Below are 15788 nucleotides of genomic sequence, written 5' to 3' on the forward strand. Positions count from 1 at the left end.
GGACACCCAAAGACAAGTCTGTGTTGCTGAGACTTGGACACAGGCCCCTGGTACCTGCCTCCCTGCCCAGGAGGGAGGGCTGGTTTCTCAAAGTGGAAACAACACTATTAGAAAACTGAGAGATGACTGCCCCCATTTACAGATGACACTGAGGCCCCTGAAGTTGAAATGATTGGCCCAAGGCCACACTACAGGGTGGTGGCAAAATTGGGATTTGAACCTTCTTTGCCTGGCTTCAAAGATTAGGCTCCTCCCACCATGAGGTGCTGGTCTGTTTTGTCAAGAACTCCATGAAGTTTGGTTCTACGCCAGCCAGCCAGCCCATCTTCCTCTGCCTGGAGGGGGTTGAGAGGCAGAAGCAGGAAGGACAATGGCAGGCTGAAGGAACTCCAACACTGAGAGGAGTGCATCTCACTCTGGGGCCACCACCTAGACTTGGTGTCTGCTTCTGACACTTCATCACCACCAGACCCCTGGCATCTCCCCTGGCATTGGCCACACCCCAGCCTCCCTGGAGCCCTCTAGGCCTGACTGCCCCTTTCTCTGGAGGGAACTGTCTGCTAAACTTGCTTATCCAGAGGTTGCCCTCTCCCACAAGACTATATGGGAAGGGGAAGGGCAATGCTGCTCTCTGAGGGAAAATAATGCCCAACGAAGAAGCTTCAGATGCCCTTCCAGGCCTGGGGACAAAGACTTCAGGGTGAGGCTGCCCCAGGTGTCCTCTCATCTTCTGGCCCACAGGTTCAGAACTTCAGACACCCCAACTCCCAAAGGTCAGCCCCCATCTGCTCTGCTTGCATTTTGTCCAACCCAGCACAGGGAAGAAGTTTTGCAGGAAAAACTGGAGCTAGAGCAAGGCTGGGAGAGCAACCAGAGCCCTTGTCTATTTTCTTCATCTAACTTTAACGAAGAGAGTACATTTCCTGGAAGATTCCATGACTCAGACTTTGTCTGCCAGCTTCCAAGAATTCAAGTGAGCACCCACATGAAGTGCTCTTGTGGGGATCATCTATCATACCCCTTCAGCTGGCTGCCTGCTGGGACTCCCCCGTGGTCTAACAGAGATTTGCACATGGAGGTGGCTCAGTGGGCCTGGAAGGCTGTGCCATCTGCACTTGGTCCCAGAAGAAGCAGGATGCAATCTAGCGGTCATTGAATCCTAGAATATTTGTCCCATCATTAAACTCACAAGAGCAAAATGTTGTGGTTCCACACTCACCCCACTGGTTCTGAGACCAAGGATCCCTGGCCCAGATTGCAGGATTTTTCCAAAGGCCTTTGGAGGGAATGTCTTCCAGGGGCCTGTGATGAATGCTCAGATCAACCTGAGATTGCCTTTACACCACACACACATATATATGACTGGGTCAGTCTGTGCTGGGTTTCCAAATATGCAGGAATCTGGGGTCCTCGTAGACCCATTGTTCCCTTTTGATAGTTCCCTTTCCCCTCCAGGATCAAAGGGATTCCTCTTCTCAGACCCTGGAGGGGTGCTGAGTTGTCCAGGGGAGAAGAATGGATCTCTGAAGCTACCCTGAATTGGGGTCAGGAGCAACTGGTCGGACACATGTGCCGCGAAGCCTCAGTGGGGCTGGTGGCCTGTAACTCCGGTTGTTATCCCAATGTCAGTATCCATCTCAAAAACTCACATGGTCTCAAAGAAAGCCCAAATGAAAGGATGTGGCTGTCTCAAGGCAGTCATTTGCCACTTGGCCCCAAGGACCATGGTGCCTTTTGGGAGAACTGATAAATGCAGGGAGGGTTCTCTCTCTTTGGGGGTTCCAAGGCCAGTCGTCAGAATTCCAAGATCCAAAGCCAGGAACTGGTCTGGAAAAGCACTGGAGGAACAGGGGCCCCTGTCCTTGAGGTGGCCCAGCCACGTGTTGACCCATTAGGATTTTTCCATCTCTCCTGGAGGTCACACCTTCACTGGTCAGTAGCCTCTCAAGGAGGGGGGGATAGTGATTAATGTTTTATGGACGAGCTGCTGGGCATGATGCCTTGTTTTCTTTAGGTTTAGAATACAATGAAGACGATGAATGGAATTTGCTCTGAGCTGGGGGCCAGGGTGGGGCAATTCTTAGGGGACCCACAGGCAGTGATGTTTACTGTCCTTCCCTCAGTGCTGAAAAGAGGGCAGTTCTGGAAGTAGGAAAGGCTGGAGATGATGCAGGTGAGGCTTTTGCCTATGGGGTCATCATCCCCAGCCCTCAAGTGACAGCTTGCCCCACCAACACCTTGGGTCCTGGTGTGCGGAGAGCTACTGGTGAACTGTCTCCCAAAATGCTAATGAGCTCGTTCTGCTCAGGCAACTCTATTTCAGTCCACTAAAATTACACTCTACGCATATAGGATTCTGCTCATTTTTCTGTTCTCCTCAGTGTGTTGATGGGGAATGAGATGAAGACACAGCTGATCTTCAGCTATAGGGGCAGTAGTGCCGGCACTTCTTAAATATGAAAATACTTTAATCTGTTCTGAGTTCCTCAAGAACCCCTCTCCACGGCTGGTTTCCCTGGCTACCCTGGTCCTTCTCTTATCTCTAGTCTCCTGTGGACCCTTCCACTACCCAGCACTTAAAAGGTTAAGCCTGTCATCAGCAGGGGGCCTCAAGGGTCCTACTCAGCACCTAGGACCTGGGGGAGTTCTGGTGGATTACAGCACTTTGCTGTAATATACCCTGCATATCATCTCCAGTTGGGAGAGAAAACATGCAATTCACATATATATAGGTCCAAGGTCTAAGTTGGAAAGTTTTATCTGTGTGTGTGTGTGTGTGTGTGTGTGTGTGTGTGTGTATGAGAGAGAGAACTCAGTCCTTAATACTACTATATTTGGAGTCAACCTCTGATCTGCCCCGAGAACCTTCGCAATAATTCTCACTCACAGGAGGCATGCCTGGCTTTGTGTAAGGACACAGCCCTCTCCCAGCGCTTGCAGCCTAGCCCCCGATCCATCTCAGCAACACAGTCAAAGGCTGGAGGCATGTCTTCTGCCCACAGTCACCTGGCTACTAAGAGATGTCACCGTCAGCTGCTATCCTTGGTTTGCCTAAAGCCAGCCTGCCCTGTAGAATATTAGCTCGAAGAGACTGGCCTGGCTTGTGCTCATGAAGGAGGAACCGGCACACATTTTTGTGTAAGTTACTGAGTAAGCAAATAAATCTATAATTGGGAAGGAGAAAAAGATTGTCTTTGGGGAGAAAAATGAAAGGGATGTAGGGAAGAAAGGAGGGGAGAGAGAGAGACTCTCAAAGAATTCAATAAATGAGTCCCCCTGCCCCAGGAGAAAAGAAGCAAACCCAAAGAATCCATAAAGATGCAAAAGTTCTCAAGGATAGGAGCCCTACCATTCATAGCAATCTTGAACATTCTAAAAGTGGCCAAGGGTCCCTGGTACTTCATTTAACACAAGCTTTGCTTTTAAACTTAGCTTATGTTTTTCATATAATGCAATATAAGTAGATGTAAGTAACTTACGTCTTTAAGGAACTCAAACGGAAAACCCCAACACACTAAACCTATAATACCAAGAAACTTAATTTTAATCACCCAAGACTAAAAGTGCCAGCTGAGGAAGATGGCGTCAGGCAAGGTATTAATGTATTTTGAGTATCACTTGGGTGTGCTTGTCAGGGGAGGATGGTGAGGCAAAGCCTGTAAAGTAGGAATCAGTAGGGTCTGAGCTGCCACAGTGTCTTCTGGATTGTGGAGGTACAACTCACAACTTTTTGTTTCTTGTTTGAACTCCAAGGAAACCTCCCTTAAATTGGGCTTGAGTGTTTGAACAAGAGGAGGGCCCAGGCACCTGCTGGATTCCGGGCAGTGGCTTCCGAAGGGCCTGCTGGGAAAAGCAAGTTCCTGGGAGACTGGCGGAGGCTGGGCCCCTGTCTTCTCCCTCCCCAAGATGAGGTCTGCTTCGTTGCTTGGATAGATGACACAGGAGGTACCGTGGTGGGGTTTTTTGGTGTTTTTTTTTTTTTTTTTCCCAGTGAGAAATGCATAATAAATGAGACATTTGACAACAATGCTTGCCCTCTCTATTTTCACACCTCGTTCTTTCTCAGCCAGCTTTCCTGGGGGAGCCAGACACTGGGAGGGGAGTTCCACATTGGAGAAGGTGCGGTGAGGGTGGAGCTGGGTTGGTGGCCCACGGGCTCAGGAGTGAGCCTCTCCTGTCGTCACAGGGTGTAGGGCTTCTTAGTCTCAGCCAGCCACCTTGCATGGGCCAGCTGTCACACAGGCACCTGCCACTCTGGGATAAGCATTTGTGGCTTTCCACTGCTGCTCGCCTTTGGTAGTCCCCTTCATTTCTGGGTCTCAGCAAAGACATGGACACGCAGGCATCTCCTGGTGCCCTGGATACTTGGACCTTTTTGCTTCCTGCCTTCCTTCACTCCTCTCTCCTGTTGGCTTCTCTGCAGACCCGAGGAGGTGTCTCTACTCCACAGCCTGAGAGAAGATTCCTGGCTCTAGGGAGAGAATGGCTCTGTTCAACTGTTCGTGAAGTTCCGAGAGTCGCTGGTGCACCTGGATCGTGACGGATGGGCTGCTAGCACCTTCCATCCGAGACGAACTCCAAGAATTTCCACCGCTGGCCATGACCTCCCGGGCTGGGAGGGGCAACTGCATCTGCCTCCAGGAATGCGGGGCCTAGAGACACCAAGCCTCTGAATGCCTCCATGGGGTCCAGAGCTCTAGTTCTAGAAAATTCCGAAGGCTCCCTTCCCATTTCTCTCCTGCTCCCTAAGTGTGAAGTCTCCTCAGGCTGCTCCTGAGATGTTCTGGAAAGGGAAAATAAAAAATCCTAGAAAGTTAGATTTAAAACAGAATTTAGTGGCCATAGGGATTTCGCCAACTGTGAAATCCACTCATGTGCCTGGCCACGGCCTTGAGTGAATGGCTTGGGTAGATTACCTGAACTTAGGTGAGTCACCTGCTCCTTATGGTCCTTGCAGAAAACCCCAGCCCTGGAATGTTGACTGGTTTTCACAGGTGATGAGGTTAAGTTTGGAAATCATATCACCCTCTGGGGAACTCATCAGAGCAATTACAGTAGAGGCACTGACAAGTCTTGCAATTAAAAATTCACTTATCTAAGTTAGTGCTCACCAAACTAATTTGTTCACAGAGCTCTATTTTGGAAGTAACTGGTATTATTGTTTTGGGAGACTGTTTTTCTACAGAACATAACTGTTAGCCTGGGCATTTTTTCTGAGGGCCCTCTGGCTTTCAGCTTCTCCTATTTAAATCTTCAGGCTGACTTAGTTTACCAAAACCTCTCCTGAGGGCAGGTATGAGGGACGAAGGAGGAGACAGAAATTCTGAGTTCAAGGCAAGGGTGCTGGGGTCGTGGGGAGGAATAAGAGGCAGATAAGAGTATGCACATGCCTATGTACACTAGCGCAAGACGGAGAGGGAGTGGGAGGAGGTGAAAGAGAGAGATAGCCAGTTAGTTATCAAGAGAGACAGAGCATGAAAGTTGAGAGTCACAAAAAAAAGCAAGAGAGGGAGAGAAGTGGGAGCTGGGGGTACGCTGTGTACTGTCTGGGGGATGGCTGGGGAGGACCTTCCTTGCCAGAGTGACTCTTCCTCAGGCCCATCACTGATTAATCCCCGCCTGCCTTGTGGGCAGCTTGTGTGAGAGCCAGGGGCAGGTGCCTGGGTACAGCCGGAGAAGGCTTCCAGGAAAGGGGCCTCCATAAATCATTGACTGGCCTTCCATTGTGCTGGAACCATCTGGTGCTTGTTGCCAGGCCAAGCTCCTGGAGCTGTGGGCAGAGGTGGCACGGGCTGGAGGTGAGCTCAGCTGAGCCGGGTCTCATCCAAAGCCTCCAGAAACAGGCCAGTGTAGGGCCGTCAGCGTGGGCTCGGCAAACCTGGGGCTGCCTCCCAGCCAGAGCAGGGCAGCAGCACCTCCAATGAGTCTCTTCCCCTCTCTGTGCCTCTGTTTCCCCACCCATACCATAGGGATTGCATCTGAGAGTCCTGAAAAGTCCTCCCAGGTCTAGGATTTTGCTCAAAAGCCTTGAAAGCCTTGTACCTGGAAGCCTCTCCCCACGTGTTGGCATTGGGGTCTTATTCATACCCCAGCTTGTATCCCTGCGGACTTGACCTAATGCCACCTGGGCTCTGCGCCTGCTTAACTCCATTGTGGGGACACCCCTAGGGACAGAGGCCTTGGGCCTGTCCTTGGAAGCTCCAGGGTGCTTGGGGAGACTCAACATCCCCTGCAGCTGGCCAGGATTGGGTCTGTCTGCCTCTGGAAGGTGCTGAATATGGGGAACCTCCTGTACCCACTGCCTATTTGCCTGGTGCTGTCGGACCCTGGGCTCCCCTCTCCCTATGCATTCCCATAGCACAGCACTGGGAGGAAGGCCCGGGGCGGTGGCGGGGGTGTGTGTGTGTGTGTGTGTGTGTGTGTCACTGCAGGAGGTCTCTGAGGCCACCAGTCCTAGTCCTCCATGGCCTGCTTACACTAGCCAGGATGCAGTCCCAGTGCCCTGCCCGGCCGCCTGGGGCAGCTCTCACAGACCTAGCCCTCATTCCACACACCCTGGGACTTATCCTGGTGGAAACACCAGCTGTGATGATGCTAGGAAGCCAGACAACGGCCAGGGGTGATAGGGAATTGACCCAAACCTCCACACCTACACCCCCATCCCCATTAAAGAGCTGGGGAAAATGGAGGCCAGAGAGGAAGCTTCCCTAAGTCCCCTGGGTGCCTTCTTAGCGGGGGCTAGAGCTCTTCCTGCTGTTCCGAGCCCGCTGTCCCCCTCATCTCTTGTTGCCTTTCACTGAGGCCATTTCTTATTTCAGTCTTTCCCTGTCCCTGTGGGGGCAGTCCTAAGGGACTCTGCAGAGGCCCCCAGAGTTGCCGTGAGCATAGTACATGCTCAAGGCATAGCTGCCTGGCTCCCCGCTCAGATCCCAGCCCCCTCAGCTTGCCCACCTGTGGACATCCACTGGGTACAGGAGGGAGGAAGACACTCCCTGAACAGAGGAGAGGAGAGGAATGAGGTATCCAGGGGATGAGGACTTGCAGGCTGGATCTCACGGCGGCAACCAGAGGCAGTCCTTACCCCAGGCAGCAAGCAGAGGGACCCCAGGGCGGGCAGAGGATTGGGGAGAATGGACTGGAGGGGCTGCTGCAGAGGAGGCTGGCCTGCGGTGCTGAGCAGACTCCTCAGGCTGGGGCTCTTGGTGCCTGCGAATTTCAGGGTGGATCTAGGCTTCAGAGATCAGGATCCTGGGCTGGGGTCAGAAGGGAGGCTGGAGCCCTCAGAGCGATCCGTGAAGAGGCAAAGGGAGCCCCATTTGTAATGTCCCGCTGTGTGTTTGGTACTGTATGCTGACTTCATGCACCTTGATTTGCTCGATACTCATCAATGAGCAGAGAGGTATGGATTTGCTTGTTCGTTCCCTTGAGGAATATTTCCTGAGTTCCTACTAGGTGCAAAGCATTATTCTGGGTACTATTGAACAAAACAGACAACACTTATATTTTATAGATGAAGAAACTGAATCAGAGAGGTTAGGCAGCCAGTTCGATGTTGCACAGCTAGAAAAGGGCAGAGCCAGGATTCAGAGCCACGCTCCAGGCCCCGTTCTTTTCCCTTTCTCTGTACTGTCTGGGTGGCAAGCCAGGGTGGTGAGGTAGAGGAAACATCAAACTGCCCTGCTGTGTGAGTGTGGACAAGTGACCTTCCCATTCTGGGCCTAAATTTCCTAAGTTGACCTTAAGGGGTTTGGTCAAGCAGTCCGGAATTGTTCTTGGGGGGGCCACAATGGAAATTAAATTTTAAAATGGGGACAGCTACCAGTTTTTGAACAAGTTCTAGGCGTCAAGCCCTGGAACGTCCATGGGGGCTCCCGAAATTTCCTGAGCAGAGGGAGGGGCCCAGCTGAGCATCCCTGAACTCCTCTTGCCCTGGGCTCCTCCCAGTTCCCCAGGACCTCTGGTCCTCGGGTTATCAGGGGAAGCAGCTGAAGCCTTAGACAAACAGGGGCAGGCAGGGACACAGGGACATATGGTTTATAAATAAGGGGTCTGGGTGGGGCCAAGCTGGTCTGGGTGGGAACGGTGAAGACCAAGTTGCAGAGAGGCCAGAAGAAGACCTTGGGGGACATCTGGGCCCTCCTTGCCTTCTCCACCCTCTTGAACCACAAGGACAGGCCCCGCTCGGATCCTGAGAGCATCAGCACCTCCTGTACCAACCCACGGGTGGCAACTCTGAAGGAGGCCTGAGGAGCTGGGGACCAGAGCTGCTTCCTCCACATGTCTTCCAGGCACGGCCCTGCTGTGAACAAGTCACATTCATTGGCACCCCAGGTCACCCAGTTGTGCAGTTGAAAGCCCAGGATCATCAGGATTAGGTGCCCGAGAAGAGGTGGGGATGGTTGAATAGGAGGGGAGGGAAGAGGGGAGGAGGGGGGGGTGGCAGCAAGGGGAGGGGTTTTAACTGGGGAAGGGGGCAGCAGGTGGGGACATCTACCCGGAGCCCAGGAGCAGCCTCCTTTCCTACCTCTCCCAGGACACATTAAACTTTTAATTGCAGAAAAAAACAGCATAGTTACACAATGCATATACCGCTTGGTGGAGTGGTTTAAACCATGGGCTTTGAAGTCAGATGGTCTGGGTTGGAATCCAGGGTTTCCAAATTGCTGGGGCCAATTTCCTCATCTGTGAAAAGGGGATGCACCCCATAGAGTTATTGTGAGCTTTAACTGAGCTTACATACGTGAGATCCTTTATTAAAGGATCTGCTCATAGTAAGCTCTAGGGAAATAGTAATAGAGGCAATTTATAAAGTTTAATAATATAGTAGACACTGACGAGCTTGTCACTAACCCCGGAACTAGAATGGCATATATGACTTTTTTTGGGGGGGGGTCACCTGGGTGGCTCAGTTGTTAAACATCTGCCTTTGGCTCAGGTCATGATCCTAGGGTCCTGGGATGAAGCCCCACATCGGGTTCCCTCCTTGGCAGGAAGCCTGCTTCTCCCTCTCCCACTCCCCCTGCTTGTATTCCCTCTCTCTGTGTGTCTCTCTCTGTCAATTATAAATAATAAATGAATGGAATCTTAAATAAAATAAAGCTTCTCTTTTTGAGCTTTATAACAATGGTAGCATGTCGTAGACAATTTTCTGGGATGTTCCCTCCATCTTTGCTTCTGAGGCTCATCCCTGCTTTTGCATGTGGCAGGAATTCATTTATTCTGGGGAACTTGCCACCGTCGGTTTCTCCCAGCCACTCTTGCCTCCTCCTGACCCCCTGGCCACAGTGCAGCCAAGCGGAACTCTGTGCAGCTCAGATTCCCAAGGGCCAGCCTCTGATCCACAACCCTGCAGCCCTTCCTACTCACCCCTCCTCAGTCCCCAGCTCTGGCATCCCGACTTTTTCTCTGTCACATCCAGAACCATATTTCACAGGCACTGTCCCCTCTCCCGTTGCTCTGGGAGGAGAACGTGGCTGGCCACGTGGGAGCACCCCAGTTTGCTTTTGACTGGCTGTTTGGCCCTGGATAGGCCTCCTTCCCTCTTTGGGCCTCAGTGTCCCCGCCTGTGAGGAGGTCCTTCCTCTGCCTGGAGGTGGTGTTTTGCCTTGTCCGGGAAGTCCAGGGAGTGGGTGCGAGGCAGGGCAATGTATGTGTGTGTGCGGGGGGGGGGGCAGTCCAGCTCTGCCCTGTCACCGGGGAGAGCACTGGATAGACACCCTTCTCTAGGATGTTCTCACAGGGATCGGGGGCCCTGCTCCAAACACCTTCATGTGCGTCATGACCTCTTCAACTCCCAAATAAGTCACTGAAAATTTAAATCTTATGGTGAGGGGCGCCTGGGTGGTTCAGTGGGTTAAGCCTCTGCCTTCGGCTCAGGTCATGATCTCAGGGTCCTGGGATCAAGCCCTGCATCAGGCTCTCTGCTAGGCGGGGAGCCTGCTTCCCCACCTCCCCTACTCCCTGCCTGCTGCTCTGCCTACTTGTGATCTCTATCTGTCAAATAAATAAATAAAATCTTAAAAAAAAACAAAAAAAGGAATCTTATGGTGATGTAGAGTACTCATCTTGGGGCATGGACAGCACCTGGGGCTGGACACCGGGAGAACTAAATCCCAGTCCCAGCTCAGAGAACATCTTCCCGGGCAACCTCGGACACCTCAGTTTCCCCTTCTACAAAACAAGGACAATTATCCATGCTGGGTGTGTGCCAAGGACAGCTGGGCTCGGTATCCTCCCCAGGCAACCCCTCTCGTCAGGCCTGGCTAGAGAGAGCCTGCTGAGGAGAAGGAGGGCAAAGTCTGTGGTGAAGTTTAAAGTTTACAAAGAAATGAGTTATCCATGTACAAATCAAAGCACCTTCTTTGGTTGGAGGAAAACAAAGTGTCACATTGTTCTCATGTTGCCTGGCTGAAGGCCAGAGCTCCTCCTGCACCCCTGCCAGTCCACACCTCACCCTGCCCCACTCCGCCCTGCCCCCTACTTACTAGGTGCTCCTGCGGGGTCATAATTTCTGTTTGGCAGAAAAATCACTTTGGGATTGTGAGAGTGACCTAAAAGCCCTCTAACAGAAATGGATTTACCATTCAGAGCCCAAAGAACCTAAACATCATTATTAGTGGTCCCCCAAGAATTCTCAGCCCTGGTTTTCTTCCTGACCTGACCAGAGATGGAGACCTGACCCAGCCCCCAAACTCAGCTCTGACCTTGACCCCTGATCTGAGCCTTACCCTCGGTCTAACCCAGACTCCAAACATCGCAGGCTGAGTCCCGACTCTGGCTCCATGCAGTTGGGTCATGGCCCCGCGTGAGAGCTGCCAACGGCTCCGGGCAGCCAGAGTCCCTGCAGAGCTCCTGTTAGGTGAAGTCCCCTCTCAGAGGGCTGAAGATGCTGTCTATAGGGCTCCATTCTGAGGCTCCAGGACCCCAGCTCCTGTGCGCAATTGTTTCTGCCCCTGAGGGAAGGGCAGTCAGGGAACAGGGAAAGGGGCTAAAACTCAGGCAGGGAGAGGGCTCTCTCTGGCCTTGCTCTAGTGCCCTCTGCCCCTAGCCTACCTCAGAAAGGAGATAAGGGTCAAATATCCAAAAATAGCTGGTACCTGAGACCCATTCACCAGTTCCAGACTCCCGCCTCAGCTACAGGCGTGTCTAGACCACCGTGAGATTCCAGCCTGGCCAGCGTCAAAAGAGGCCGTGATTGCTCAGTATTACCACCAGAGGGCACCAGACGGGAGCGATTGGAGAAGCCTGTATCTGGGCCCTGCATGGTGGGCCAGAGGGGCTCTCACAGGAGACCCCGACCACCCCTGCCCTCAAGGAGTCCACCTGCTTGTGGGGCAGACAGAACCACTAGGTGACAGAAAAAAGCGAAACACTAGCTACTGTGACTTTTTAAATTTAGTTTTAATTGTATAGTTAGTGCCCCCCCCCCAAGATTCTCGTAAACACTAGGACTTTGGAGTTAATGCAAATAAATGTTCCCTTTGACCTCTCCCCACATTCCATTCCTATGAACTATGAACATTTGGGTTCAAGTCTTTGTGTGAACATATATTTTTGTTTCTCTTGGATAAATACTTCGAAGTAAGATTATTGGGTCATATAAGTCTGTGTTTATATGCAACTGACAAATTCTTTTCTAGAGAGGCTGTACCATTTTGCATTCTTGCCTGCGATGTCTGGGAGCCTCAGGTGCTCCATATCCTTGCCCAAACTCATATTGTCAGTTTCCTTATTGTTATGCTAGTGGGTGTGCAGTGCAGCCCATAGTGAAATGTGTATTTCTACAATGGCTAATGTTGTTGAGCATCTTTTTTTTTTTTTTTTTTTTTAAGATTTTATTTATTTATTTGCCAGAGACAGAGGGAGAGAGCACAAGCGAGCACAGGCAGACAGAGAGGCAGGCAGAAGCAGAGGGAGAAGCAGGTTCCCTGCCGAGCAAGGAGCCCGATGTGGGACTCGATCCCAGGACCCTGGGATCATGACCTGAGCTGAAGGCAGCCGCTTAATCAACTGAGCCACCCAGTCGTCCCAATGTTGTAGAGCATCTTTAAAGGTGTTTGTGTGTTATTCACATGACTGTCCAAATACTAACTGTTCTTTGAAAATCAGGTTGTTTTCTACTAAGTGGTGGGAATTCTTTGTACACCCTAGATGCGAGTTCTTTATAAGATATATCTTTTGGAAATATTTTCTCTCATTTAGTGACTTACCTTTGCATTTGTTTTTAATTTAAGATTTTATTTATTTATTTGAGAGAGTGAGAGAGAGCCCAAGCAGGGACAAGGACAAGAAGGGACAGAGGGAGAGGGAGAAGCAGACTCGCCACCCAACAGAGAGCCCAATGTGGGACTCAATGCCAGGACCCTGGGATCATGATCTGAGCCGAAGGCAGATGCTTAACTGACTGAACCATCCAGGTGCCCTCCCTTTGCATTTTCTTAATTTAACTATGTCTCTTTTCAACTTTATATTAAAAAAATAATTTTAGGCATATAGGACAATTGCAAAGGTAGTGCACATAGTTCCTCCAATTTTAATGTGCAACCGTGGTGCAATTATGGAAAATAAGAAATTAACCTTAATACAATACCATCACTAAACTACAGACTTTATTCAGATTCCACTGATAATCCTTTTCCTGTTCCAGGATCCAATACAGGATGATACTTGACCTCTCATTGGACAGAGCTAGAAAATATATAAATATATACTTACCCATGTGTGTGCATATATATGTACATGTATGTATGTATCTACTCATCTACATGACTATCTTTGTTCCTAGACCTATGTATCAATCTCTTCAAGGAAAACATGTCTTTATCCTCATATCTGTGACTCCAAGTCTGTGGAGCACTGTGTGTTCATTCTGGCATTTTTTCTTTACTTACTTTGTTAAGAAGTTACTTTGTAACTTCTCTGGCTTTCATTAACTACAGTATCTTTATGTCGATTTTATTATTTACAATATAGTTGCTTATCTGTTCCACCCTACTATACATGCAGTGTATTTTCAGGATTGTTAACTCATGCCTGGTGAAAAACAGAATTTGTGTACAGTTCTTTTTTCTTTAGCCCCACAGTATCCAGGCAAAACACTTAGGTCAACCTCCCCCTTTTTTTGCCACTCCCTAGAGTGTGATTATGTCATATATTTGTAACACAGTCAGATTCATTTGTCACAGTATGGATGACATCTTAAAGACCCTCTGATGTTCGACAGTTCCTGGTTGACATTTTTAAGCAGGCTCCCTGCCTACATGGGGCTTGAACTCACAAGGCTGAGATCAAGCCTGAGCTGAGTCAGATGCTTAACTGATTAAACCACCCAGGCGACCCCATCCTGGTTGATTAAAAAATTATATAAAAAATATTTGCATATAGTAAAATTCACCCCTTGAGATGTATAGTTCTATGGGTTCTGACATGCCTGGAATCATGTATCTCACATTATTATGCTGGACTGTTCCTGGATCCATCCCCATTCCCTTATTCTGCCCCTCTGTTGTCAGACTCTTCTCTCATCCCCAACCCTTGGGGATTACTGAACTGCTTTCTGGTTCTGTAGTTTCTCTCCTTAGTATGTCATGTAAATGGAATAATAGAGTGTGTAGCCTTTTGTATTTGGATTCTTTTATTCACCCATTAAAGTAGATTTAAGATTCATCCATATGGTTGCATGAACTAGGCTGTCCCATTTTATTGAGAAGCAATGTCCCATTGTGTGAATATACTATAATTTGTTTACCAACATCTGTTGAAGGACATCTGGGTCTTTTCCAGTTTTGGGTGATTATGAATAAGGTGCTGTCCACATTTGTGTACAGGGGGACAGAAGTGGTCAATTGACTTGGATAAATACCTAGAGTTGGACTGATGTACACTGAACTTTAAAAGAAAACTGCTAAGCTCTTTTTCAACGTGGTTGTACTATTTTACATCTTCACTGGAAATATGCAAAGGTTCGAGTTGTTCTGTATCTTTGTTTGCACTTAGTTTTGTCAGCTTTTAAATTTTAACCATACTAATACTTGTGTAGTTTGTGGCTTCCATTGTTTACCTTTTAACCTATTTGGGCTTTATGTTTAAAATGAAAATTTATTTTATTTTATTTATTTATTTGACAAAAAGAGAGAAGAACACAAGCAGGGGGAGCAGCAGGCAGAGGGAGAAGCAGGCTTCCTGCTGAGCAAGGAGCCCAGTGCGGGACTAGATCTCAGGATGTTAGGATCATGACCTGAGTCGAAGGCAAACACTTAACTCACTGAACCACCCAGGTGGCTCTAAAATGGGTTTCATGGGGCACCTGGATGGCTCAGCTGGTTGAACATCCAACTCTTGATCTCAGGATCTTGAGTTCAAGGCCTCACATTGGGTTTCATGCTGGGTGTGGAGCTACTTAAAAATAAAATGAATTTCTTGTAGGTAGAATGTAGCTGGGTCTTCATTTGTCTTTCAATCTGATGATCTCTTTTATTGGGGTGATTAGTTCCTTTACATTTAATTTATTTATTCACATTGTCGGATTTACTTCTATGGTTCTACTATGTTCTCTTTATTTGTCCTATCTGCGCTTTGTTTCATTTTTCTTCCTTTCCTTTTCTTCTTTTCCTTTTTGATTAACCAGTTTTTATATGATCGATTTTGTCTCTGGTATTGGCTGACGAACTGTCTCTTTGTTTTATTGTTTGATGTAAGAGTTCAAGAATTTCCAATGCATATCTTTAACTTACTACAGTTTACCTTCAAACTATATTACATTGTTTCACACAGCATAGAAACTGTATAAACATACACTTTGGTTTTCTTCTATTTTCATTTTTGTTCTTGTTTTCTTACTTTTTACTTCTCTATATGCCACAGATCCCACAATATATTACTACTGATTTTGTTTAACTAATCAATTAATTTTTTCATTTTAAAAATGTTGGTACAATACACACAATGTAAAACTCACCATTGTAGCCTAAATGGTGTACATTTCAGAGGCCTAAGTCCTGAAGTATTAGCTATTCATAATGTTGTGCAAGCAGCATTCCTATTTATTTCCAGAACTTTTCATCATCTCAAACAGAAACTCTGTGCCCATTAAGTAACAACTCTTCTTTCCCCCAGATCTGGTAACCTCGATTCTACTTTCTGTGTCTATGCATTTGGCTACTCTAGATCTCTCATCCAAGTGGCATTATGCAGTCTTTGTCTTCTTGTGTCTGGCTTCTTTCACTTAGCAGAATATGTTCAAGGATCTTCTATGTTGGAACATTAGTCACAGCTTCATTCCTCCCTGTGGCTGAGCCATATTCCATTGTAGGTACATGCCTCAACATGTTTATCCATTCATCTGTCGATGGACACAGGTTATTTCCACTTTTGGTTATGGTGAATAATGCCCCTATGAACCTTGGTCTGTACGTATTATTGAAGTTCCTGCTTTACAATTCTTCTGTCTATATGCCTAAGAGTAAAATTGTTTACCCATTTTTTTTTTTTTTTTTGTTTAACCTTTTGGGAAACTGCCAAACTGTCTCCCACAGCAGATGGACCATTTAGCATTTCTACCTCAACAATGGGTATTGTTTTCAGTTATTTAAAATAATGGCCATCCTGGTGGGTGTGAAATTATAAGCCACTGTGGTTTTGATTTGTATTTTCCAAATGATTAATGAGGCCGAGCTTCTTTTTATGGATCTGTCATCTTCGAAACCTATCTATTCAAGTCCCTTGCCCATTTTCTAATTGGGTTGTTTACTTTTTTGTTGTTGAGTTGTAAGAGCTTTTCTATTTTTTGA

Source organism: Mustela lutreola, chromosome 4, assembly GCF_030435805.1.
Source record: "Mustela lutreola isolate mMusLut2 chromosome 4, mMusLut2.pri, whole genome shotgun sequence".
Lineage (NCBI taxonomy): Eukaryota > Metazoa > Chordata > Mammalia > Carnivora > Mustelidae > Mustela > Mustela lutreola.